The 24,910-nt window shown below is 42.7% G+C and overlaps 1 long non-coding RNA gene across 1 annotated transcript; it reads left to right on the forward strand.

Annotated features, from left to right (window-relative positions):
- The first annotated feature begins 468 nt into the window (after window positions 1-468).
- Window positions 469-24,276, forward strand: LOC133484788 (uncharacterized). The gene is made up of 3 exons (XR_009790495.1): window positions 469-870; window positions 23,513-23,595; window positions 23,692-24,276. It is a non-coding gene; the product is annotated as an uncharacterized LOC133484788 (long non-coding RNA).
- Window positions 24,277-24,910: the final 634 nt, after the last annotated feature.

Genomic DNA, 24,910 nt, shown 5'->3' on the forward strand with positions numbered 1-24,910 from the left:
TGACCACGTTGCACACATACACACATACAGCAATAACAGAATTTACACATTCACATTTTATTATTATTATTTTTATTATTCAATTGATGTTCATACGCTGATCAAAAAGTACTTGAGTCGTTTTTGCACTGTGTACTTTTTACACTTCCTCAAGCAATTTTTTTGGAGGACAATTTTTTTACTTTTACTCAAGTCACATTATTGTCAAGTAACTGTACTCTTAGTATAGTATAGTATAGTATAGTATATTTGGCTACTCTGCCCCCCTCTGAGTATTAACAGTAGCAATGAAAAGTAATTTTGTGTCAGAATTAGGGGTGGGCGACATACAGTATATCACCTTCGATATAATCGTGAACATTCCTTTAACGATGTGCAATTTGACATGATCGAGTATTCTTACTTCTTTAAAAGAAAACTACTGAACTGGTGCATGGACGGCATATGAGGGGGAGAGAAACGAGGAAGTGCATGACAGTCGTCCTTTGCCAAATCAATGGACATGATTCAGTCACGTGACTCAGTGGCAAGCAAAATAATTATTCGCTCTCAAACTAGCAGGCTGAACAACCTTTTCAGGAGTTTAGCAGCTTAACAAGTGGATGAATTGAAACAATGGACCTCAGTGAAACGCATGCATAGTGTTTTGTTGCCCAACAGAAAAATGACACAGACCACTGATGTACGTGCTGGCTTCCCAAACGCTGCCAGAGAATGGATGGCGCTGTGTCAATCGTATATTCACTGGATGGTTTATTCATTTTGGATAAGGTTTACAAAGAAAACTGTGCACTCTCAGAGTCATCTCGACTGCTGGTGAGACTATTCGAGGAGCTAGCTAGCATAGTCCTACTCCTGTCCCAGCTATTTGTAAGTAAATACTGTATTTTACTATCCCGTCACCAATCACCCACTGCTTTACATATTTGAAGCCTGTGCTGTATTACCAATATCAGCTGCTAAACTTGTCACCGGGAATTAAAAAAAAAAAAAGATTCCGCGGTCGTGATGTCACGTGTCATTTCAAAATTACGTGTGTGTGTAAAGCTTGATCTTTTTTTTCCATGACACTCTTCATAAGAAACACCTCGTCATGTAAAAGGTTTTAAAACTTTGTTATGAAGCTAGTAAAACGCCAAGCTAGTAGAACGCCATCAACGACATTTCTTTGTGCAGTGTTCAAGCCAAATTTGTATCCCAGTTTGTGCTAAAGTGACAAACTTGTCGATTTGTTTTAGAATGTTTAATTCGGGTTACATTTTGGTGTCATGATAATTTTTGTAAAATTTGTTTACATTTTATTTTAAACAAAAGCTTAACTGAAATACTACTGCGCAAACCTGATTTGGCATATTCTCCTGTACACAGCTTGGACATACCTAAATATTGCCATACAATATTCTTGCACAATGTCCTGGATAAATGTCCTGGGAAGCAAGTAGAGATTTGCACCTATTTTTTTTTTTTGTATATCATCAAATTATCATTTTCATAAAATTAAATAAAAACATTGAGATATTTTTACAAGTCACTGATGGTGTAGTGGTACATTTGACTGACTATGGTGTGTGAGCGTGGGTTCAGTTCCCATTCAGTGATGGTGTGAATGTGAGTGCGAATGGTCGCCGTGTCTATATGTGCCCTGCGACTGATTGGCAACCATTTCAGGGTGTGGTCCACCTTTTGCCCGAGGTCAGCTGGGAAAGGTTCCAGCGCCCCATGACCCTGAACAGGATAAGCGATGGGTGGATATTTTTATTTGCCCATATCGCCCAGCCCCTAGTCAGAAACTGTGTGAACACAGTCAAACAGGTGTGCAGTGTGCATCCAATAGAAATACACCAAGTAAAAAGAAATTTGGACACCAAAAAGTCAAAGAGGAAGGCAAAACAGAAAACATGTCTTGTCACAGGTGGTTTCAATCATGACAAATTCCATTTGTTTGTTTTTTTGCATGCAAATAATTTGCACATTTGGATAATATGAATATTTATTGATTATTATCTTGTTTCAAATCATCTTTGCAATCTGAAATTGCTTTACAAAAATGAGTGCAATTACAATGTTATGAAACAGTATTTTCACTTACACATGCAACTTACAGATCACAGTGGAGCGAAATACCTTATGTACGTTTTATAAAACAATTTATGATCTAGAAATCATTTTAAGACATTAATCAAGACTAGACCCTGTTCCGATTATCGACCTCACCTTTTTGGATACTGTTGCCTTTTTTGGATTGCCTGCCTGTGTACCGACCTCTGCCTGTATATTAAACCTCTCTTTTTGAAACTCTCCATTTGTTTTGGAGTCGTACATTTTTGGGTCCTATCCTCTGTTCCGTTCACGACAAAATGTCCACATCCATCTGGAAATCTTGACAACCTCAAGAATGAGGGTGTAGCTGTCCCCCTGCCTTCTGTATGTCCATCCATCCATTTTCTGAGCCGCTTCTCCTCACTAGGGTCGCGGGCGTGCTGGAGCCTATCCCAGCTGTCATCGGGCAGGAGGCGGGGTACACCCTGAACTGGTTGCCAGCCAATCGCAGGGCACATAGAAACTAACAACCATTCGCACTCACAGTCATGCCTACGGGCAATTTAGAGTCTCCAATTAATGCATGTTTTTGGGATGCGGGAGGAAACCGGAGTGCCTGGAGAAAACCCACGCAGGCACGGGGAGAACATGCAAACTCCACACAGGCGGGGACGGGGATTGAACCCCGCACCTCAGAACTGTGAGGCTAACGCTCTAACCAGTCGGACACCGTGCCGCCCTTCTGTATGTATACTTACAAATTTAATTACATGGGAGTGCATGAAAAAATATTAGGGTTCCACCAAACCAACCTCTTTTGAACTGAAGCTGGAGACTCCATCCATCCATCCATCCATTTTCTGAGCCGCTTCTCCTCACTAGGGTCGCGGGCGTGCTGGAGCCTATCCCAGCTATCATCGGGCAGCAGGCGGGGTACACCCTGAACTGGTTGCCAGCCAATCGCAGGGCACATAGAAACAAACAACCATTCGCACTCACAGTCATGCCTACGGGCAATTTAGAGTCTCCAATTAATGCATGTTTTTGGGATGTGGGAGGAAACCGGAGTGCCCGGAGAAAACCCACGCAGGCACGGGGAGAACATGCAAACTCCACACAGGCGGGGACGGGGATTGAACCCCGCACCTCAGAACTGTGAGGCTAACGCTCTAACCAGTCGGACACCGTGCCGCCCTTCTGTATGTATACTTACAAATTTAATTACATGGGAGTGCATGAAAAAATATTAGGGTTCCACCAAACCAACCTCTTTTGAACTGAAGCTGGAGACTCATGTTTTGCAATAGTCAGTCTCTTAAAATATTCCTACAGGAGGTAATAATTTACACAGAACTATATTCGTCACAGTGCATAGGTGCCGCAACATTTTGTATGAAGTAGACTAACTTTATTCCTGAAAGTTGGGATCTTTTAGCTTTCAAAAGTGCCTCAATATCAAGCGTCAAAATCCTGACTAATAACCAGTTTCAGAATGTCATTTAAGTGGTAAGTGGTCATTTAAGTGGTTGTCAGTGCACCCTCCACAGGACAAAATGAGAAAAACCAGTTCATATTATTAAAAAAAATTGCTGCTAATGTGTTCTATCCCTATGGGCCTGATTGGACCCCCTGACGGGGTAGTTCTATCCAGCAGGCCCTACGTTGGACACCCCGGCTTTCAGGGATGATTGAGAGAGAGAAAGTGAAAGTGAAGAAGCAGTAGTAGCAATGTGTGTGCATTTTGCACATAAACAATAAAGTAGTTGGCTCCACAGAGAGAAAACCACAAAACCCGTCACTGTCCCCTCATTCCATCAGTGGGAGTAAAAACCGGGAAATGGGGCTGAAGCCCAGGTATCTTTGCTGGGCTGTACTTTGCTTATCACTGAAGCACTTTAGGCCGACAATACTTTCGTAATGCAAGAGATGTTGCTGTGTGTATGGCTGCAAGGGTTAATGTTAACTTCAACTATTCTACTAAGAGCAAAGGGCTCAAGCCCGCACAAAACTTGCCTTAGCCCACCCTATGAATTCGTCCTCAAATCAATTTGAAAAAATCTATATTTTCATTTTATTGTTTTTGGGAGAAAAAAAAATTCTCTGGTGATAGCACATGCTGACAAAAAAGTAAAACTCATGAAAATCGGTTGAGAAATGAGCAAGTTATGACTTAATTTCAATTTTCATGCATTTGAAGGGAACATCGACCTTCCCAACATGACCACCATGTAGGCATGTCGGCTACAGCGCACTGGCGTATGTATAGTCTTCATAACTACGGTCAGAACCGCAACACATATTTCCAGCTGCGTTCACGCTAATGATCAGGCAATGCTTGATTTACAACCCTGACACTATCTATGAAATGACAGTTGACCACACGGCAATGCTTCAGTGTCTCCACTTGAATTGCTATATGTTATGTGTTGGCACTGACTCTGCGGGGGCTTGTAATAGTGAGTACTGCGTAGCTATTCGCTAATAAGCTAATTAGGCACTTGGAGCTATTGCTAGCTAATTGAATAGCAAAGACTTTTTGCCCAGTGTTTCTGATACGATATGAACAGTCTCCGTGAAGTATCTTATGCCAAGATAGGCTGTGTTCGTACATGGTGTTTTGTTTTATTTATATTTACATACAAATAAATACTATTCTATAAGATGGCAGGAAGTACATACAGTAATTAATGTATCCACTTTTTGTGACATTTTTGTTTGTTGGTGTGCCGTGAGGTTTTTCAATTGTAAAATATGTGCCTTGGCTCCAAAAAGGTTGGAAATAACTGGTATATACTACATTTCCAACAGTGTTGTCTATTACTCAAATCAAAAGGTGACCTTATGAACAACTTATTTCTTCTCTAATAGAGCTAGAGACAAGCCAAAATGTTATTAATATTCCTTTCCTCTGAGATGAAATACTCATAATGTCTTCATACTGTTACAAAAGGTCTGTGCTTTTCTGACAATAAACCAGACTTTTATAATGCATTGAATAATAATAATAATAATAATAATAATAATTTTCTATCTTTCTCATAATAATAATAATATTAGTATCATTATTGTTATTATTATTATTAGTGGTGAGGCTCGCCCTATTTTGGGTCATACACCAAATGGTCTTTTTCAAGGTCTGAAAATTTTTATCAAATTTCAGAAGTGTACTTTCCAAAATTAGGTCATGGGCTCAGCCCACCCAAAGTACTCGACCTCGACTAGCCCCTGGAGTGCACACAATATGGTGTCTCTTGAAAGACAGTTATTGCATACACATATTTTCTATCTTTCTTATTGTCACACAGACAGAAATACGTTCAGAGAGATGATAAAAGGCTTGCCACGTGGGTACATGCACACACATTCAAACCCACTCATTCACTAATATGGGTCTGATTTAAGCAATGATACTTTTGAAAAGGGTGAGCCTGCCATTTTCGGGTCATGAGGAACCCAATCCATCAACTGGGGTGACAAGTCCATAACATATGCAAAGACTTGTGCGTGTGTGTGTGTGTGTGTGTGTGTGTGTGTGTGTTTGTGAGCTTTGTTCTTGGGCATCCTGCATCACTTAACCATTTCGATGTGATAGTGGCTCACCCCGAGGGTGTGTGGAATATAAGTCGAGATGCAAATGCCTTTTTGTGTGCAGCTCACTTGTGAATACTAAATACATTTTCAGTTTAATAATTTACCCGTTCATATGCACACACAAAATATTATATAGTTGTTTTTTAATGTCTTTTGCGCTTTGTTTTTAAATGGTTTTAACCATGTAAAGCTCACTGAGTTACACGCTATATAAATAAATGTGCCTTGCCTTAGCCTAAGACAACATGAGTGACATGCAAGGAGTGTTTTTAACAACAACAAAAAAAGGAACTCTTAAGACACTAAGATGCATTTGTGTTAGTTTGCATGGAAAATGTATATTAAGCGAAAGGAGAAAAGCATATAAAGTCTGATCCCAGATTTGTATTGAACTCAAATAGACAGGTATATATAAGTTATCAATTTATCAAATTTGTTGACGTCGGCACGGTGGACGACTGGTTAGCATATCTGCCTCACATTTTTGAGGAGCCGGGCTCAAAACCGGTCTCGCCTGTGTGGAGTTTGCACGTTCTCTCCGTGCCTGGCGATATATATATATAACCCCATTTCCAATGAAGTTGGGACGTTGTTTTAAACATAAATAAAAGCAGAATACAATGATTTGCAGATCATGTTCAACCTATATTTAATTGAATACACTACAAAGACAAGATGTTTAATGTTCAAACTGATAAACTTTGTTGTTTTTAGAAAATAATCATTAACTTAGAATTTTATGGCTGCAACACGTTCCAAAAAAGCTGTGACAAGTGGCAAACAAGACTGAGAAAGTTGAGGAATGCTCATCAAACACCTGTTTGGAACATCCCACAGGTGAACAGGCTAATTGGGAACAGGTTGGTGCCATGATTGGGTAGAAAAGGAGCTTCCCTGAATTGCTCAGTCATTCACAAGAAAAGATGTGGCGAGGTTCACCTATTTGTGAACAAGTGCGTGAGAAAATAGTCGAACAGTTTAAGGACAATGTTCCTCAACGTACAATTGCAAGGAAGTTAGGGATTTCATCATCTATGGTCCATAATATCATCAAAAGGTTTATAGAATCTGGAGAAATCACTGCATCTAAGCGGCAAGGCCGAAAACCAACTTTGAATGCCCGTGACCTTCGATCCCTCAGGCGGCATTCCATCAAAAATCGACATCAATGTGTAAAGGATATCACCACATGGGCTCAAGAACACTTCAGAAAACCAATGTTAGTAAATACAGTTCGGCGCTACATCCGTAAGTGCAACTTGAAACTCTACTATGCAAAGCAAAAGCCATTTATCAACAACATCCAGAAACGCCACCGGCTTCTCAGAGTCCGAGCTCATCTAAAATGGACTGATGAAAAGTGGAAAAGTGTTCTGTGGTCCGACGAGTCCACATTTCAAATTGTTTATGGAAATTGTGGACGTCGTGTCCTCCGGGCCAAAGAGGAAAAGAACCATCCGGACAGTTATGGACGCAAAGTTCCAAAGCCAGCATCTGTAACTTACAGATCTGTGAAGGCACCATTCATGCTGAAAGGTATATACAGGTTTTAGAGAAACATATGCTACCATCCAAGCAACGTCATTTCATGGACACCCCTTCTTATTTCAGCAGGACAATGCCAAACCACATTTTGCATGTGTTACAACAGCGTGGCTTCATAGTAAAAGAGTGCCGGTACTAGACTGGCCTGCCTGCAGTACAGACCTGTCTCGCAGTTTAAATGCGTGGCGCATTATGAAGCGTAAAATACGACAATGGAGACCCCGGAATGTTGAACAGGTGAAGCTGTACATCAAGCAAGAATGGGAAAGAATTCCACCTACAAAGCTTCAACAATTAGTGTCCTCAGTTCCCAAATGTTTATTGAATGTTGTTAATAGAAAAGATGATGTAACACAGTGGTAAACATGACCCTGTCCCAGCTTTTTTGGAACGTGTTGCAGCCATAAAATTCGAAGTTAATGATTATTTGCGAAAAACAATCAAGTTTATCAGTTTGAACATTAAATATCTTGTCTTTGTAGTGTAGTGTAGTAGTGTACTGTTGCCTCCTGCCCGATGATAGCTGGGATAGGCTCCAGCACGCCTGTGACCCTCGTGAGGAGAAGCAGCTCAGAAAATGGATGGGATGGATGGATATATATATATAGGAGGCGACTGGTTAGAGCGTCTGCCTCACAGTTCTGAGGACCGGGGTTCAATCCCCGGCCATGGCTGTGTGGAGTTTGTATGTTCTCCCCGTGCCTGCGTGGGTTTTCTCCGGGCACTCCGGTTTCCTCCCACATCCTAAAAACATGTATGGTAGGTTAATTGACAACTCTAAATTGTCCGTAGGTGTGAATGTGAGTGCGAATGGTTGTTTGTTTGTATGTGCCCTGCGATTGGCTGGCAACCAGTTCAGGGTGTACCCCACCTCCTGCCCGATGATAGCTGGGATAGGCTCCAGCACGCCCGCGACCCTAGTGAGGAGATGCGGCTCAGAAAAAGGATGGATGGATATATATATATATATATATATATATATATATATATGTGTGTGTGTGTGTGTGTGTGTAGTACAAGTACATTTATCTTGGACAGTATATGTCTTTCCACTTTGGTGTTGTGTGCATTGAGTGTTACAGCAGTGGAAAAAGGCGTTCAGTTGCTTGAATCACTGCTGCACAAACCAATTACTCATGTGACTGCATGGATGATGACATTCTGTGTAAAATCAATGAGCAGCTAAATCAAAATGCTTTTACACAAACAACAAATGTATTCATTTACTTGTTTCAGGCAGATGAACACATCTGTGAAAGCCAACTGTTTCAGTGTTGCCTCCTTAGGATTGCAAGCTTGCCTCTTTGACTTTTGCCCTTGATTTCAGCTCTCTATGATTATGATGATGATTATTATTGTAACTTCACTTGAGTGTTATGATGCATTATCTTTTGAAATCCATATATTTTCAGATTTGTATTTCAGCCACATATTTTTTTTGCAGTATATTTTTTTCTTTAACATACAGTATATTCACATAGACGGCGTAGGATAATGCAAAAAAGTAATGGTACAGTGAACCCCAGCTATTCACGGGGTTTAGGCATCATGCCGTAAAGTGAATAGCGAAAATCCTAAAAATATTATAAAATTGCTTATATTAATACTTTGAACCCTAAATATACCTAACACTATAATTCCAAATTACATGTATATAAATTTTAACTCATCTTCCAGCATTATTCCATAGATACCCTCATTTTTTAAATACATACAATCGATCTGTCTTTAGTTACGTACTTACCGTGCCTTACACAGAGCCATTACCAGCTTACGTCCACCACTGCCAATAGCGATCTCGACCTTTTTTTTGCATCATCTTGAGATGTTTACTGTCAGGTTCAAACAACCTAGAACATTTAATAAACAATAAACAAGGAAGGAAGACAAGAGATGGTTTATATACTCGCGAGGAGAACGCTAAGAGTTGTTCGCAGTTTACAAACTCCTACCGCTCTGAACACACTCTGTCGATTCCTGTCTTTTTATTTTCTTAGGGCGGTTCCTAGTTACACAGATGTTACTGCTATCTTGAGATAAGGGCACACACAGCAGCAATGTAAAACAATCACATATATGACTCATTGTGCAGATGTGTTCTTCATCAGTGCTGATTGCTTCAACCTTTGACCTTTGACCGCAAAAAATTCCAGCCGCTATCTTTTGATGAGGGCACAGTCCTCTTCACAGACGTCAACTTTTATGATACAATCAGCATTATACTGCTAAATGCATGCTTTGAAAATACTATAAGAGTAAATATGGGATAACAAATGTACATTTATTCTAACATTTACCACCCTGCTTTCTGCACTGTCAAACCCACAAGGAGCATTGCCTACCTGTTAGACCTGTTAGTAATCTTCCAGCATTCTCCTGTCAACTGTAGACTGGCCGGCCAGCCAGCCGTCTATTTCATGGAGACCAGCGCAAGCTACTCCTCACCTAACATGGTGCCTTAGAAGTAGCAGGACATTTTAAAAGTATCGTGTGGCATTACAGAAAGATCACAGAAATACACTGGGGAGTTTTTCTTCGAATAGTCAGTTAGGTTCCTCAGACACCATTGCGAGTAGGTGAGTTCGCAAATAGTGAATCGCAAATAAGACAGGCTTTATTGTATAGCTTATTAACAACAATGGAGCTTGTGTCATATGCCATCCTTAAACAGCCACAGCGTTCAGAATCATTGTCTTTTGTTATTGTATTAATTCTTCTTCTTTTCCTTTCGGCTTGTCCCCTTAGGGGTCGCCACAGCGCGTCATCCTTTCCCATGAGAGCCTATCTCCTGCATCCTCCTCTCGAACACCAACTGCCAACATGTCTTCCCTCACGACATCCATCAACCTTCTCTTTGGTCTTCCTCTAGCTCTCTTGCCTGGCAGCTCCATCCTCATCATCCTTCTACCAATATACTCACTCTCTCTCCTCTGGACGTGTCCAAACCATTGAAGTCTGCTCTCTCTAACTTTGTCTCCAAAACATCGAACCTTGGCTGTCCCTCTGATGAGCTCATTTCTAATTTTATCCAACCTGGTCACTCCGAGAGCGAACCTCAACATCTTCATTTCCGCCACCTCCAGCTCTGCTTCCTGTTTTCTCTTCAGTGCCACTGTCTCTAATCCATACATCATGGCTGGCCTCACCACTGTTTTATAAACTTTGCCCTTCATCCTAGCAGAGACTCTTCTGTCACATAACACACCTGACACCTTCCTCCACCCGTTCCAACCTGCTTGGACCCGTTTCTTCACTTCCTGACCACACTCACCATTGCTCTGGACGGTTGACCCCAAGTATTTCAAGTCCTCCACCCTTGCTATCTCTTCTCCCTGTAGCCTCACTCTACCCCCACCACCCCTCTCATTCATGCACATATATTCTGTTTTACTTCGGCTAATCTTCATTCCTCTTCTTTCCAGTGCATCCCTCCATCTTTCTAACTGTTCCTCCAGCTGCTCCCTGCTTTCACTGCAGATCACAATGTCATCTGCAAACATCATGGTCCACGGGGATTCCAGTCTAACCTCATCTGTCAGCCTATCCATCACCACTGCAAAAAGGAAGGGGCTCAGGGCTGATCCCTGATGCAGTCCCACGTCCACCTTAAATTCTTCTGTCACACCGACAGCACACCTCACCGCTGTTCTGCTGCCCTCGTACATGTCCTGTATTATTCTAACATACTTCTCTGCCATTCCAGACTTCCGCATGCAGTACCACAGTTCCTCTCTGGGTACTCTGTCATAGGCTTTCTCTAGATCTACAAAGACACAATGTAGCTCCTTCTGACCTTCTCTGTACTTTTCCATCAACATCCTCAAGGCAAATAATGCATCTGTGGTACTCTTTCTAGGCATGAAACCATACTGTTGCTCGCAAATACTCACTTCTGTCCTGAGTCTAGCCTCCACTACTCTTTCCCATAACTTCATTGTGTGGCTCATCAACTTTATTCCTCTATAGTTGCCACAGCTCTGCACATCACCTTTGTTCTTAAAAATGGGCACCAGTACACTTTTCCTCCATTCCTCAGGCATCTTCTCACGCACTAGAATTCTATTGAACAAGCTGGTCAAAAACTCCACAGCCACCTCTCCTAGATGCTTCCATACCTCCACAGGAATGTCATCAGGACCAACTGCCTTTCCATTTTTCATTCTCTTTAATGCCTTTCTAACTTCCCCCTTACTAATCATTGCCACTTCCTGGTCCACCACACTTGCCTCTTCTACTCTCCCTTCTCTATCATTTTCCTCATTCATCAACTCCTCGAAGTATTCTTTCCATCTACCTAGCACACTGCTGGCACCAGTCAACATATTTCCATCTCTATCCTTAATCACCCTAACCTGCTGCACATCCTTCCCATCTCTATCCCTCTGTCTGGCCAGCCTGTATAGATCCTTTTCTCCTTCTTTAGTGTCCAACCTGCCATACATGTCATCATATGCCTCTTGTTTTGCCTTTGCCACCTCTACCTTTGCCCTGTGTCGCATCTCAATGTATTCCTTTCGCCTCTCCTCGGTCCTCTCAGTGTCCCACTTCTTCTTAGCTAACCGTTTTCCTTGTATGATTTCCTGTACTGTGAGGTTCCACCACCAAGTCTCCTTCTCTCCTTTCCTGCCAGAAGATACACCAAGTACTCTCCTGCCTGCTTCTCTGATCACCTTGGCTGCAGTGGTCCAGTCTTCTGGAAGCTCTTCCCGTCCACCGAGAGCCTGTATCACCTCTTCCCGAAAAGCTGCACAACACTCGTCCTGTCTCAGCTTCCACCACATGGTTCTCTTCTCTGCCTTTGTCTTCCTAATTTTCCTCCCCACCACCAGAGTCATCTTACACACCACCATCCTATGCTGTCTAGCCACACTCTCCCCTACCACTACCTTACAGTTGGTAACCTCCTTCAGATGACATCGTCTGCACAAGATGTAATCCACCTGTGTGCTTCTACCTCCGCTCTTGTAGGTCACCCTATGTTCGTGCCTCTTCTGGAAAAAAGTGTTCACTACAGCCATTTGCATCCTTGTTGCAAAGTCTACCACCATCTGTCCCTCCAAGTTCCTTTCCTGGATACCGTACTTACCCATCGCTTCTTCATCACCCCTATTACCTTCACCAACATGTCCATTACAATCTGCACCAATTACGACTCTCTCTCTGTCTGGGATGCTCAGAACTACATCATCTAGCTCCTTCCAGAATTTCTCTTTCACCTCTAGGTCACATCCTACCTGTGGGGCATAGCCACTAATCACATTACACATAACACCCTCAATTTCAAATTTCAGCCTCATCACTCGATCTGATACTCTTTTCACCTCCAAGACATTCTTAGCCAACTCTTCTTTTAAAATAACCCCGACTCCATTTCTCTTCCCATCTACACCATGGTAAAATAATTTAAACCCTGCCCCTAAACTTCTAGCCTTACTGCCTTTCCACCTGGTCTCCTGGACACACAATATATCAACCTTTCTCCTAATCATCATGTCAACCAACTCCCGAGATTTTACTGTCATAGTCCCAACATTCAAAGTCCCCACATTCAGTTCTAGGCTCTGTGTTTTCCTCTTCTCTTTCTGCCGAAGAACCCGCTTTCCACCTCTTCTTCTTCTTCTTCTTCTTTGACTTCGACTTCGACCCACAGTAGCTGAATTTCCAACAGCGCCCTGCAGGTTGACGGCGCCGGTGGCGGACGTTGTTAACCCGGGCCACGACCGATTCGGTATGGAATTCTTTGGATGAACGCTCATATTTGTTTGGCAAGGTTTTAAGCCGGATGCCCTTCCTGACGCAACCCTCTGCATTTATCCGGGCTTGGGACCGGCCTACAGTTTACACTGACTTGTGCCCCCTATAGGGCTGCATTTGTTATTGTATTAATTAAGGTGTGTTTTTATAATGGCCTTGTGCCTCAGAATCTTTAATACAATTATTAAATATAATGACCCTTGAACAAAATGTACTCTCTAATTTCATGACATGTCTAATACAGGGGTGTCGCTTGGCTTATTTTAGGGGGGCTTCAGCTTCTCAACTTCTCAAGACACCCAAAATTATTTGGTACTATGTGTTTATGGCGAAGTTTTATTGTCATAGTCCCCCAAAAACGTCTGCCCACCCCCAATTTTCAATGCATGTTGCATATTCCAAAGTTAAACATAACCTGTTCCTGAGGACTAGGCTTATTTTGAATATTTTTTTCCAGATACACAGAACTTTCACCATGAAAAAACCTTACTATACAACAGTACGTTTTTAGGTAACATTTTGAATATTCTTAACTCTTGTACAAGTTAGTTAACTTAACCATTCTATCTGTGTAGATTCTCAGCCATCCAGGTCATGGTAGACCGCAAAAGTTGAAACAAGGCAACTGGACTTTTGATTGTTGATATTTCAGTTCAGTTTTAAGTTTACCCTCCAGACTGCATCAGGAAAATGGTTCCAGAGGAGAGGAACCTGGAATGTAAAGGCTCTACCTCCCATTCTACTGAAAACATTTTTTGATCCACAAGTAATTGTAAGCTCTGGGAGCGTAGCATTCTAGTATATTGCCAATACACGACAAGCTATTCAAGGTACGATGGTGCCTGGCCATGTAGTGCTCTGTATGTAAGGAGGAGGATTTTATCTTCAAGTGTAGTTTTTATAGGTAGTCAGTGGATCAAATCCAGTACAGGAGAAATTTGAAGTCTTCTGGTTCTGGTTAGAACTCGTGCAGTGTTTTGGACCAGCTGCAGAGTCTTTACAGACTTACAGTACTTGGGCAACCTATTAACAAATCTAGCCTCAAGCTTAGAAAAGCACAAACCAGTTTTTTGGCATCATGAAGCAGCAGGAAATTAATTACATTCATCCTTCCAGTCTCTGTACCACTTACCCTCACCAGTGTCGCAGCTGTGCTGGAACCTTTGCCAGCTGACTTTCGGAAAGAGCCAGGGTACACCCTGAACTGGTCGCCAGCCAATTGCAGGACATATATAGACAAAAAAAAAACATTTACACTAACATTCTCACCTAAGTAAAATTTAGAGTCTTCAATTAACCTAACATGCACAGGGAGAACATGCAAACTCCACACAAGATTGCTGGAGTCCAGATTTGAATCCACAATCTCAGAATTGTGAGTTGGATGTGCTAAAGAGTTGTGGAACGTGCTGTCAAGGAAAAATATATTATCTCTGAAAGTGAGAAACTTCGGGGTAGTTTCTACAGTCTCATTGCAGATCACAGACAGCAGGTACACAGCACAAAGGAAGCTTGTGCGTGTTTGATTTGTGGGGGCCATTCACATCTTGCCATGCATATCTTGCCCCTGTGTTGAACAGGGTGTCAGTTTCACACAATGAAACTGGGTCAATTTACTTGGCAATTAAAGATGATTCTGATTCTGATAAAGGCCTGAGTCTGGATTTAAACCCATCACCTCAGAAATGTGAGGTGGACGTGCTAACCAGTCGGCCACTGTGCCGCCTGCATATTAGTTAGTCTAGTGTGGTAGAGTGGAGGACTCTGGTGACTAAGACCCTTATCTCACTGGCCTGGAGACTTGTTGGTAGGCCTGTCACGATAATTATTATATCGACTTATCGTTCGATAAATAAAATGGAAACAATAGTTTTTGCGGACTCGATAAATTGTCATTGTTGTGGTGAGGCAGCAGGTGGCAAGCAATTTGCATATTCATGAGTTATTTGTCGCAATAAGTGAGTGGCCCCACATCCAGCAAAAAAGTCACAGGGGTGTGTGCCTGCGGACAAATGCAAGTGAATTGACACAGTTTCGCATGCACAATGTCGGACAGAAGAGTCCTGTAATTGCTGTGCCTGCACCACGGAGGCTGAGGACCCCACCCAATCAATCAAGGGTTGGGATCGGGCCTAGGGGTCCACCCGAGAGTAACCCGGTGGAGACACGTCCCACACCGAGGGACCCAGGGCAGTCCGCCGGCCCCACCCAGGCGCCCCGACAACCGGCCACCCGGAGAAGGCCGCAGGGACCCAATGAAGTCGAGAACCTTAGAGCCATCCTGACTTCTGACACACCCACCACGTGTACCTAGCTGGTTTCCGTGTAATGGCTTGAGAAGTGGGAGTCATTAAAGTCTGGAGCAGGGTGGAATGTTGAATTTTCCTAAGACGTGAATACCACGTCTGAAATCTTTGAAATATGTTATACTTTAAATGTGAAATTAACTCCTCTGGCGGATGGAAGTTAATCGTTACCAGTGAGACGTGCACACTGCTCATCTAACATGTTACTTTGAAGGGGCTACTTTGTTTTTGTCTCCGGATTTAATAAATCCAATAAAAGTAATGTAATCAGAAATCAGAATACTTTACTCATGACTGAATGCATGGATGCATGTTTGGGCAGAGGACGATTGTCTCATCGGGGCATGCTCGGTTGGCTGTCACTTGTTGTTTGAGCATGGGAGCAGTTAACTCAATTAAAACTTCCTGGGGCACGAGACACTACAGCCTCTGGAGTGCGCATGTGGAAACGAGTTTAAGTCTTTGGGAGAATATGCGTTAGGCCAGATATGAGAGGGAACGGCAACACTTTAGGGTTACACAGAGTACGCACATGGCCAGAAAGTGTGCATATGATAGGATTAAGTGGACGACAGAATGGGCGCAGTCAGAAAAGCATGAAACTGCATGTCTTTCCTGACTTAAACATATGGGAGAATATGGCCCTAAGTGAAACTGACCCTTTTCCCTTGAGGTTTTTGTCACGATTATGGATGAAATAAGAATTGTGCTTAATTTAGAAGGAAACAATGAGTTGGAAGCGGCGCCTGCGTCACGGCTTATCTTAATTTTAAATTACAATGTTATAAATCAAGATATTTGATATATATGAGGGGCACCACGTCATATTTTTACAAGTTTAACTTTAGGCGAAATGACGACAAACCTTTTTAATCAGTCTCTTATCGGAAGGTGGCTCCACTTTAGAAACTTTGAGTTCTAGACTTTCCAGAGGTTTTGTTCCGAACCCAGTCACACAAAACAATGATGCAAGTGGTGAATTTTATAGAAAATGTAATAATAAAAAAGTATTTCTACATGATAAAACACAGACAAACACAAAACAAACAAGGTACAGACGAACATTGGCAAAGGAAGGGTCTTGTGACGTGAGATTAGCAGAATGGGTGTGTAGTGAATGCATATATCTGAGGACTCCTGTTCTCGTTAATATAAACCTAAATATGCACTAATCTGTACTTTTAGTAGACCACAATGTTGGACTTACGTGTCTGGAACACGTTTAAGGCAGGCGAGTCAGGCTCCCGAGTGTTCGGCCGGCCCGGTCCGCACCAGGAACAGGTGGATTCGACGAAAGGGAGGAAGAAAAAAAAAGGAGGAAAAGCAGGAGGCCAACGAGTTCCCAGGCAGGATGTCTCTCGGGTGTCTCTGTTGCCCGACGTCCGGGGGCGAACTCGGCATCCTTGGGTCTCCACTTTGAAGCGCCAGGCAGTCATTATTCACTTAGCGTCGGCATGGCAAAGCAAATGTCTGTGTCTTTGTTTTTGATAGTTTATGGTGGCTGATTCGTTTAGCGTCTGCGTGTGACACTGCGTCTCACTAGCAGTTATCGTCGACCTCGGCGGGGAGCGGCGGTAGTGCGAGGCTCGGGTGCCGGCTGGCATGTCCACTACACTTTCCACAATGGCTTGCCTTTGCCATGTACGAACCCATGACATTTCCTGAGTTTTCTAGTCCCGTGTATTTATCAGTCAATCCTTGACTAGTGAGTGTTCAGGTAATGACTGACATGTAACCTATAGCATAAACAAAAACAGCCGTCTCATTAAAACAGCCTGCTCAGTTGGCAGGGCGGAGGACTGTAGTACCTGAATAGATATTCTAAAGTCACTGGTTCGAAGGGCTCTTTTTACGTGAATCCTGTCCCAAAATGTTTTCATCAAGTCAAATTGACCCTTGCCCTTTTATGCTTTCCACAATGGCTTGGCTCTGCCAAGTATGAACCCATGGAATTTCCCGTTTTCTCGTCCCAGGTCTTTTTTTGAGTAAATCGTGAAGACGCTCAAGTAGACTAACATATACCTAACCTAATAGCATATACATAACATATAGCATAAATGAAAGTAACCTTCAGTACCTCAATTGACAGAACAGGGGACTGTTGAAGCTGCACCAGATGTCCTCAGGGAGCTGGTTCAAGTATCGCTTGAAGGACTTGTCGTGTGAATCCCGCCACAGAACTTTTTCATTCAGTAAAATTGACCCTTTCCCCTTCATGCTTTCCACAATGGCAAGTATGAACCCACAGTTTCCCTAGTTTTCTAGTCTCGCGACTATTTTGAGTAAATCCTCGTGAGTGTTCAGGTAATGACTCACATGCAACCTACAGAGTAGTTGAAAATGGCCTTTGATAATTCAGTTGGCAAAGTGGTGGACTGTAGCAGCTGATGCAGTGATCCTTAGGGCTCTTGTTCAAACCTGCCTCAAAGAACTTTTCTATATGTGAATACTGTCCAAGAATGTTTTGAGTAAGTGAAATTGATAATTAACCCTTTATTCTTTCCACAATGGTTTGCCTTTTGCCTGGATCAGACTACAAGACAAATTTGGTCTTTCATGATAGCACAACGTCAGAGTACTTAAAATGTTGCCGTATCTTGGTCAGCCACTGGCAACACTACACAACATTTATTACGATATCACCGTATCCCGTATTTTACAATCACTGGGCTTTATCTTGTCAGATCAAACACTGTCGGGGAGGTGGGACAGGGCAAAAACGTGACTGGATGTACACGTTACCATGGCGACAACAACAACAACAATGGATTATGGCAATGTGTGTTGGGAAAAAGAACAAAAAGAGGGGAAAAAACATGAGGTGTCGTCACCAAGTGTTCCGGAGATGAGTTTTGGGCTGTTCAATCAAGGAGAGCTCGAGGTACAGGTAGGTTCACATAATTTTAATATGGCTCACAAGCAGGCAGCAAAACTTTATGGAGCCAGCTAATGCTAGCACTAACGTTTGCGCGTAAACATGTTGGTGTTCTGTCAAATCATACTCTAAAGCTTCGGTAAACATTGGTTTGGGCATGTGAATATTTTTGGCAACGACGACCATGGGAGTCAATGCGCCGGTCACAATGCGAAATCCTATTGGTCAACATCAATGTGCACTGTCAGAGAGTTGTTGATATGTCACACTCCACGGAAGATTTCCAAAAAATCAAACATACTGGACTTTTCATTTTGGTCTCATAGGGCTATCGTAGGGCTAAATCGTTGGTCGTGGATTATGTCACACTACAAGAGGTTTTGTCCTTCCCAACAAAAATGTGTCGGGTACAATCTCGGAAATTGGCCACGATAGCAAATTGGGCTAATAACGGGGCTAAAATCCTGTAGTCTGTTCTAGGCATTTGCCAAGTATGGACCCATGGAGTTTCCCTAGTTTTTGAGTCCCAAATATTTTTCTTTTAGTAAATCCTTAGTGCATGTTTAGGTAATGACTAACATGCAAAGTATAGGACAAGTGAACTTGGCCTAAAATAGTTCAGCTGGCAGAGTGGAAGACTGTAGAAGCTGAAGCACAGATCCTTTGCTTGCCCATTTCAAATCTGGCTCCAAGAAGTTTGTTGATGAATGAATACCCTTTCCACAGAACTTTTTCATTAAGTAAAATTGAACCTCTCCCCTTCATACTTTCCACAGTGGCTTGCCCCCTACTTTTCTTGTGAAGGCGCTCAGGTAATGACTTACTTTCTAGTCCCAACTTTTGTAAATCTTTACTCATTAGTGAATGTTCAGGAAATGACTAAGATGCAACCTACAAAGGACACCGACCTGGCCTTCAATAGCTCAGTTGGTAGAGCAGAGGACTGTAGAAGCTACAACAGAGAACCTTAGGTTGCTGGTTTGAAGAAGTTTCTTTATGTGAATCCCATCCCAAAATGTTTTCATTTGGTGAAATTGATCCTTTCCCCTTTATGCTTTCCACAATGGCTTCCCTTTCCCAAGTATGACCCCATGGAGTTTCCTGTGTTATCTAATCCCAAGTCTATTTTTGAGTAAATCCCTAGTCAATGTTCAGGTAATGATGAACATGTAACCTACAGATAAAGGGAAAGAGGCCTTCGATAGCTCAGTTGGCAGAGTGGAGGACTGTAGTATTTGATTGAGTAACCTTAGGTATCTGGCTCAAAGGATATTCTTTCTGTGAATCCCGTCCCAAAATGTTTTCATTAAGTGAAATTTACCCTTTCCCTTTTATGCCTTCCACAATGGCCTGCCTTTTGCCAAGTATGAGCCCATGGAGTTTCTCTTGTTTTCTTGCCCTAAGTCTATTTTTGAGTAAATCCTAGCTCTAATGGTCTTCAAGAAATGACTAATGACTTTCTTCGTGAATACTATCCCAGATGTTTTCATAAAGTGAAATTGACACGTCCCACGACCCTAGTGAGGATAAACAGTACAGAAAATAAATAGATGGACTGACACGTTTCCCTATATGCACTCCAGAATGGCATGACTATGCCAACTATGAACCTTCTAGTCCCAAGCCTATTTTTGAGTAAATCCTTACATGATTTTCAGGTAATGACTAATATGCAACCTATAGCATAAGTGAATGTGGCCTTCTATAGTTCAGTTGGCAGTGCGCTGTAGCGGCTGACTAGAGATCCTGAGGTCACTGGTTTAAATGCAGGTCAATAGGCTTCCTTCCATAGCTCAATTGGCAGAACAGTGGGCTGGAGAAGCTAAAGCAGAGATCCTTAGGTTGTTGGTTTGAATTACTTTTTTCATGTTAGAATCATCTTTATTTGTCAAGTGTGCCAGAAATACACAAATAATTTGTCTCCGGTAGTACAACAACAGACAGCCGTTGTAACAAAACATACATTTAGAAGAAGAAGAAGAAGAAGAAGACGAATCATCTTTTATTGTCATGAACATGCATGCATGCACATGAAATTTGTTCTCTGCATTTAACCCATCACAGTGAACACATACACATGTTAGTGGAACACACTGGAGCAGGGGGCAGCTGAAGCGCCCGGGGAGCATTTCGGGGTATCAGTGTCTTGCTCAAGGACACCACAGCCGTGAGTCCGGGGATGTTGGCGGATGGTCCAGTCGGGGTTTTGAACCTAGGTCCCCCACGGTGGCAGGCGATGATCTTAACCATTGGGCCACGGCTGCCCCATGGCTGTCTTAGGACATAAGAGCACACTACGGAGAGTGATGATGCAGAGTTCCCTAGCAATAAAGAGCAGTTTGAAATGACTAATAGTGCGATAACTAGTATGCTGACAATTGTGCAAATGGTGCAGAGATCTCTGGAAATTCAAGACGTTTAAAGTGACTATTAGTGCAACAATCTGGAACAGTGACAATTGTGCAAATGGTGCAGATAATTCTCAAGCACATGAGTGTCCCTAGTTTTCTAGTCCCATTTTTCTTTACACGATTAGCTCTGGTAATGACTAACATGCAAGCTGTAGCACAAGTGACTGTGGTTTGTGATATTTCAGTGATTATAGTGGAGGACTGTAGAAGGTGTAGTAGTGATCCTTACGTCGCTGCTTCAAATCTGGCTTTAAGGAGTTCGATGTGAATCCCAAAGTATTTTCATTAAGTGAAATTTACCCTTGCCCTTTTATTCTTTCCCATTATTCTATGCCCAGTTACCCCGGTTAGCTGGGATAGGCTCCAGCATAACCATGACCCTAGTGAGGATAAGCGGTGTAGAAAATGGTTGACTAGTGAGTGTTCAGGTAATGACGGACAGGTAAAGTACAGTGACATTGGAAGTGGCCTTGGATAGTTCAGTTGGCAGAGCAGATGACTGTAGTGCTTGAATTGTATCCTTAGGTCATTGGTTCAAATCCAAGTCATGTTTTCCACTGTGTTCCATCACCTTTTCTTTTAATAACATTCAATAAATGTTTGGGAACTGAGGACACAAATTGTTGAAGCCTTGTAGGTGGAATTAATTCCCATTCTTGCTTGATGTCGAGCTTCAGCTGTTCAACAGTCCGGGGTCTCCGTTGTCGTATTTTACGCTTCATAATGCACCACACATTTTCAATGGGAGACAGGTCTGGATTGAAGGCGGGCCAGTCGATTACCCGCACTCTTTTACTACGAAGCCACGCTGTTGTAACACGTGCAGAATGTGGTTTGGCATTGTCTTGCTGAAATAAGCATGGTTGTCCATGAAAAAGACGTTGCTTGGATGGCAGCATATGTTTCTCCAAAACCTGTACCTTTCAGTATTAATGGTGCCTTCACAGATGTGTAAGTTACCCATGCCATTGGCACTAACACAGCCCCATACCATCACAGATGCTGGCTTTTGAACTTTGTGTCCATAATAGTCCGGATGGTTCTTTTCCTCTTTGGCCCGGAAGACATTACGTCCACAATTTCCCCCAAAAATTTAAAATGTGGACAAAAACAATTTGAAATGTGGACCACAGAACACTTTTCCACTTTGCATCAGTCCATCTAAGATGAGCTCAGGCCCATAGAAGCCGGTGGTGTTTCTGGGTGTTGTTGATAAATGGCTTTTGTTTTGCATAGTAGAGTTTCAAGTTGCACTTACGGATGTAGCGCAGAACTGTATTTACTGACACTGGTTTTCTGAAGTGTTCCTGACCCCATGTGGTGATATCCTTTACACATTATTGTTGATTTTTGATGCAGTGCCGCTTGAGGGATCGAAGGTCACGGGCATTCAATGTTGGTTTTCGGCCTTGCCGCTAACATGCAGTGATTTCTCCAGATTCTCTGAACCTTTTGATAATATTACTGACCATAGATGATGAAATCCCTAAATTCCTTGCAATCGTACGTTGAGGAGCATTGTCCTTGAACTGTTCAACTATTTCCTCACGTGCTTGTTCACAAAGAGGTGAACCTCGCCCCATCTTTGCTTGTGAATGACTGAGCAATTCAGGGAAGCTCCTTTTATACCCAATCATGGCACCAACCTGTTCCCAATTATCCTGTTCACCTGTGGGATGTTCCAAACAGGCGTTTGATGAGCATTCCTCAACTTTCTCAGTCTTTTTTGCCACCTATCCCAGCTTTTTTGGAACGTGTTGCAGCCATAAAATTCTAAATTAATGATTATTTGCTAAAAACAATAAATTTTATCAGTTTGAACATTAAATATATTGTCTTTGTCGTGTATTCAATTAAATATAGGTTGAACATGATTTGCAAATCATTGTATTCTGTTTTTATTTATGTTTAACACAACGTCCCAACTTCACCGGAATTGGAGTTGTATGAACACATGGAGTTTCCCTAGTTTTCGAGTCACAAGTCTATGCATTCATCCCTTTTCTGTCCTGCTTATCCTCACTATGGTCATGGGCGTGCCTATCCCAGCTGACACCGGGCAAGAGTCAGGGCACACCCTGAACTGGTCGGCAGTCAATCGCAGGGCACATAAACAATTGCGTAATTTAATTACAAAATTTCAATAATTTTATTCCATTATATTACTGGGAGAAAGTATGTAATAAAATTGCAAATGCTTTTGGAATTTTCAACTATTACAATTTGCGTTACATCATCGCAAAAGCTCAGCTTGGTTGAATAGTTGTTTTATTCCTCCTTCTAAAGCTGACGCTTATGATTGACTCTCGAGGCTTGCGTTCATTGTCACCATTTCCATTCACATGGGTGGGAGCGAGGGACGAGGTCAGCGTGGCCACCTGTCTTGTGTAGCGGACATGCTCCCCGCAAACGTAGGTGACACAGTGACTCCTGACGGCTTGATAAACTACATTCTTCGAAGCCGCACTGCTGTGAGACTCCCCAAGTGGACCCTAAAGTAATTAGCAGGTCCCCTCGAAATCTTGGTTTACAGTCATCAAAGAGTCCTTTTCTTCGTTTGAACTGGCAGCAGCCCAAGAAGGGACCGATCAACGATGGGATGGAAATACAGCAACAAACTATTTGCTTAATATCCAAACATGCACGCAAGGGGCCACCCACTGGCGTTTGAGAGTACTGCGACCCGTGAACTCTCATTTGATGTTTAACCAAGGCTAAATGTTTGTTTTTATATTTCACGAACTCTGCAGAAATATTCCAAATGTATGCCTTGATGTCTGTGTCAGTGTGTCAACTTTACAAGAGCAGCTGCGAGATTTTGAGAACGGTTTGTCTTGATTTGACTCCAAGCAGCATGAAATGTGTTTGAACCATAAGTCGTTGATTTGCCAAGACTAAAGTATAAACAGACACCCGATATGCTTGACCTAGGTGTAACGAGAGTACAAAGTTGAGGTTCATTCATCTTCCATTCCGCTTATCCTCACTAGGGTCGCGGCGTGCTGGAGCCTATCCCAGCTATCTTCGGGCGAGAGTTACACCCGTAACTGGTCGCGAGCCAATCGGAGACAAAGTTGAGTTTATTTTATATTAATAAATTATTTTTAAAGCCATTTTATGGGTCAAAATTGGACACTACATCCAACCTGATGGGTGTGTTCTTCTCCAGGTTTCTCCATCCCTTTTGCACACGCAAAGCCACCCCCTCGGATGGAGCTCCGGCTCCCTAGCCTCCGTGGACCGCCGCTGCTTAGCCTCTGGAACAGTGGCTGCTGAGCTACCCAGATAAGCTCCCAGCCAAATGTGAGTTTTCCGAACGTGCTAGCAGACCCGGACCCAAGGCGGGGAGAGAGACGGCCATATTCTCCCAAGGAGGCGTGACGAACAACCATTTTTTGTCTTCTGCCTCTTTTGTTTAGTTTTTTATTATACATCTTTTTCTTCTTCAACCAAATCTGTCTCCGTGCTTCCTGAGACGCGCGCAGAGAGAGACCACTCCCAGAGACCAGCTGATCTACGTTCATGAGTAGACACTGCAAGCGTTTGCCAGACTGTACAATATTAGTGCCTAATAATTTCAGGGAAATTACTAGCTTCAGACAAAATCTCAATTTTGTACTCTCTCGCTCTAGTCCGGAATGGACGCGTTAAACGCTCGAGTTTTCCACTTTAGTCCAACACATGATGTTCTAGTTCCCTTTTCGTAAACCTATTTTCCTTCTTTTTACCATTATTAGTGTTATTTTCTTTCTTTAGTTAGACCCCCTTGTGTGTTTCCCTCGAGATCCCTTGTAGATGTCATTAAATATTCTATAAAATTCCACTCTTGGTTTTTTTTGTGTGTGTTCTGAGTTTAACAATGAACCTCTGTCGTCTAGGATTCGTATTTCATAAAATGTAGCAACCTTCAGATTAAGAGACTGATAAAAAGGTTTCTCGTCATTTTCCCTAAATTTTATACATATAAAAAGAGACGTGGTGCCCCTTTACGAGACAAATTAGTTTGATTTTAATGATTAATCTTAAAATTACGCTAAACTGGAAGTAACGCTGGCCTTTACCTTCCTTCATATCTTTCAACCAATATACGCTACACTTGAGTCTTGGCCGGCTCCCATTTTGTATTGATGGGCCAGTGGTTTAGCGGTTGGTGAATTGTGCTTCACAGTGATTTGTGCACACTGGGCATTCATCTTGCTTGCGCCACGCCAACGTACCGTCTCGGCGGCGGCGGCAAGGGAGTGCTCCGTGGACACCCACAGCACGGCGAGAGTGCCGCTGTGGTGGAGCTCCTGCGCCCGGTCGGACAGCGCTTCTGGGCCTCTGCGGTGGACGCCCAGTGCTGTGGAGTGCTCTGTCACCACCACTAAGGAGGACTGGGGTGGCAT

Source organism: Phyllopteryx taeniolatus, chromosome 10 (assembly GCF_024500385.1).
Source record: "Phyllopteryx taeniolatus isolate TA_2022b chromosome 10, UOR_Ptae_1.2, whole genome shotgun sequence".
NCBI classification, from domain to species: Eukaryota; Metazoa; Chordata; class Actinopteri; order Syngnathiformes; family Syngnathidae; genus Phyllopteryx; species Phyllopteryx taeniolatus.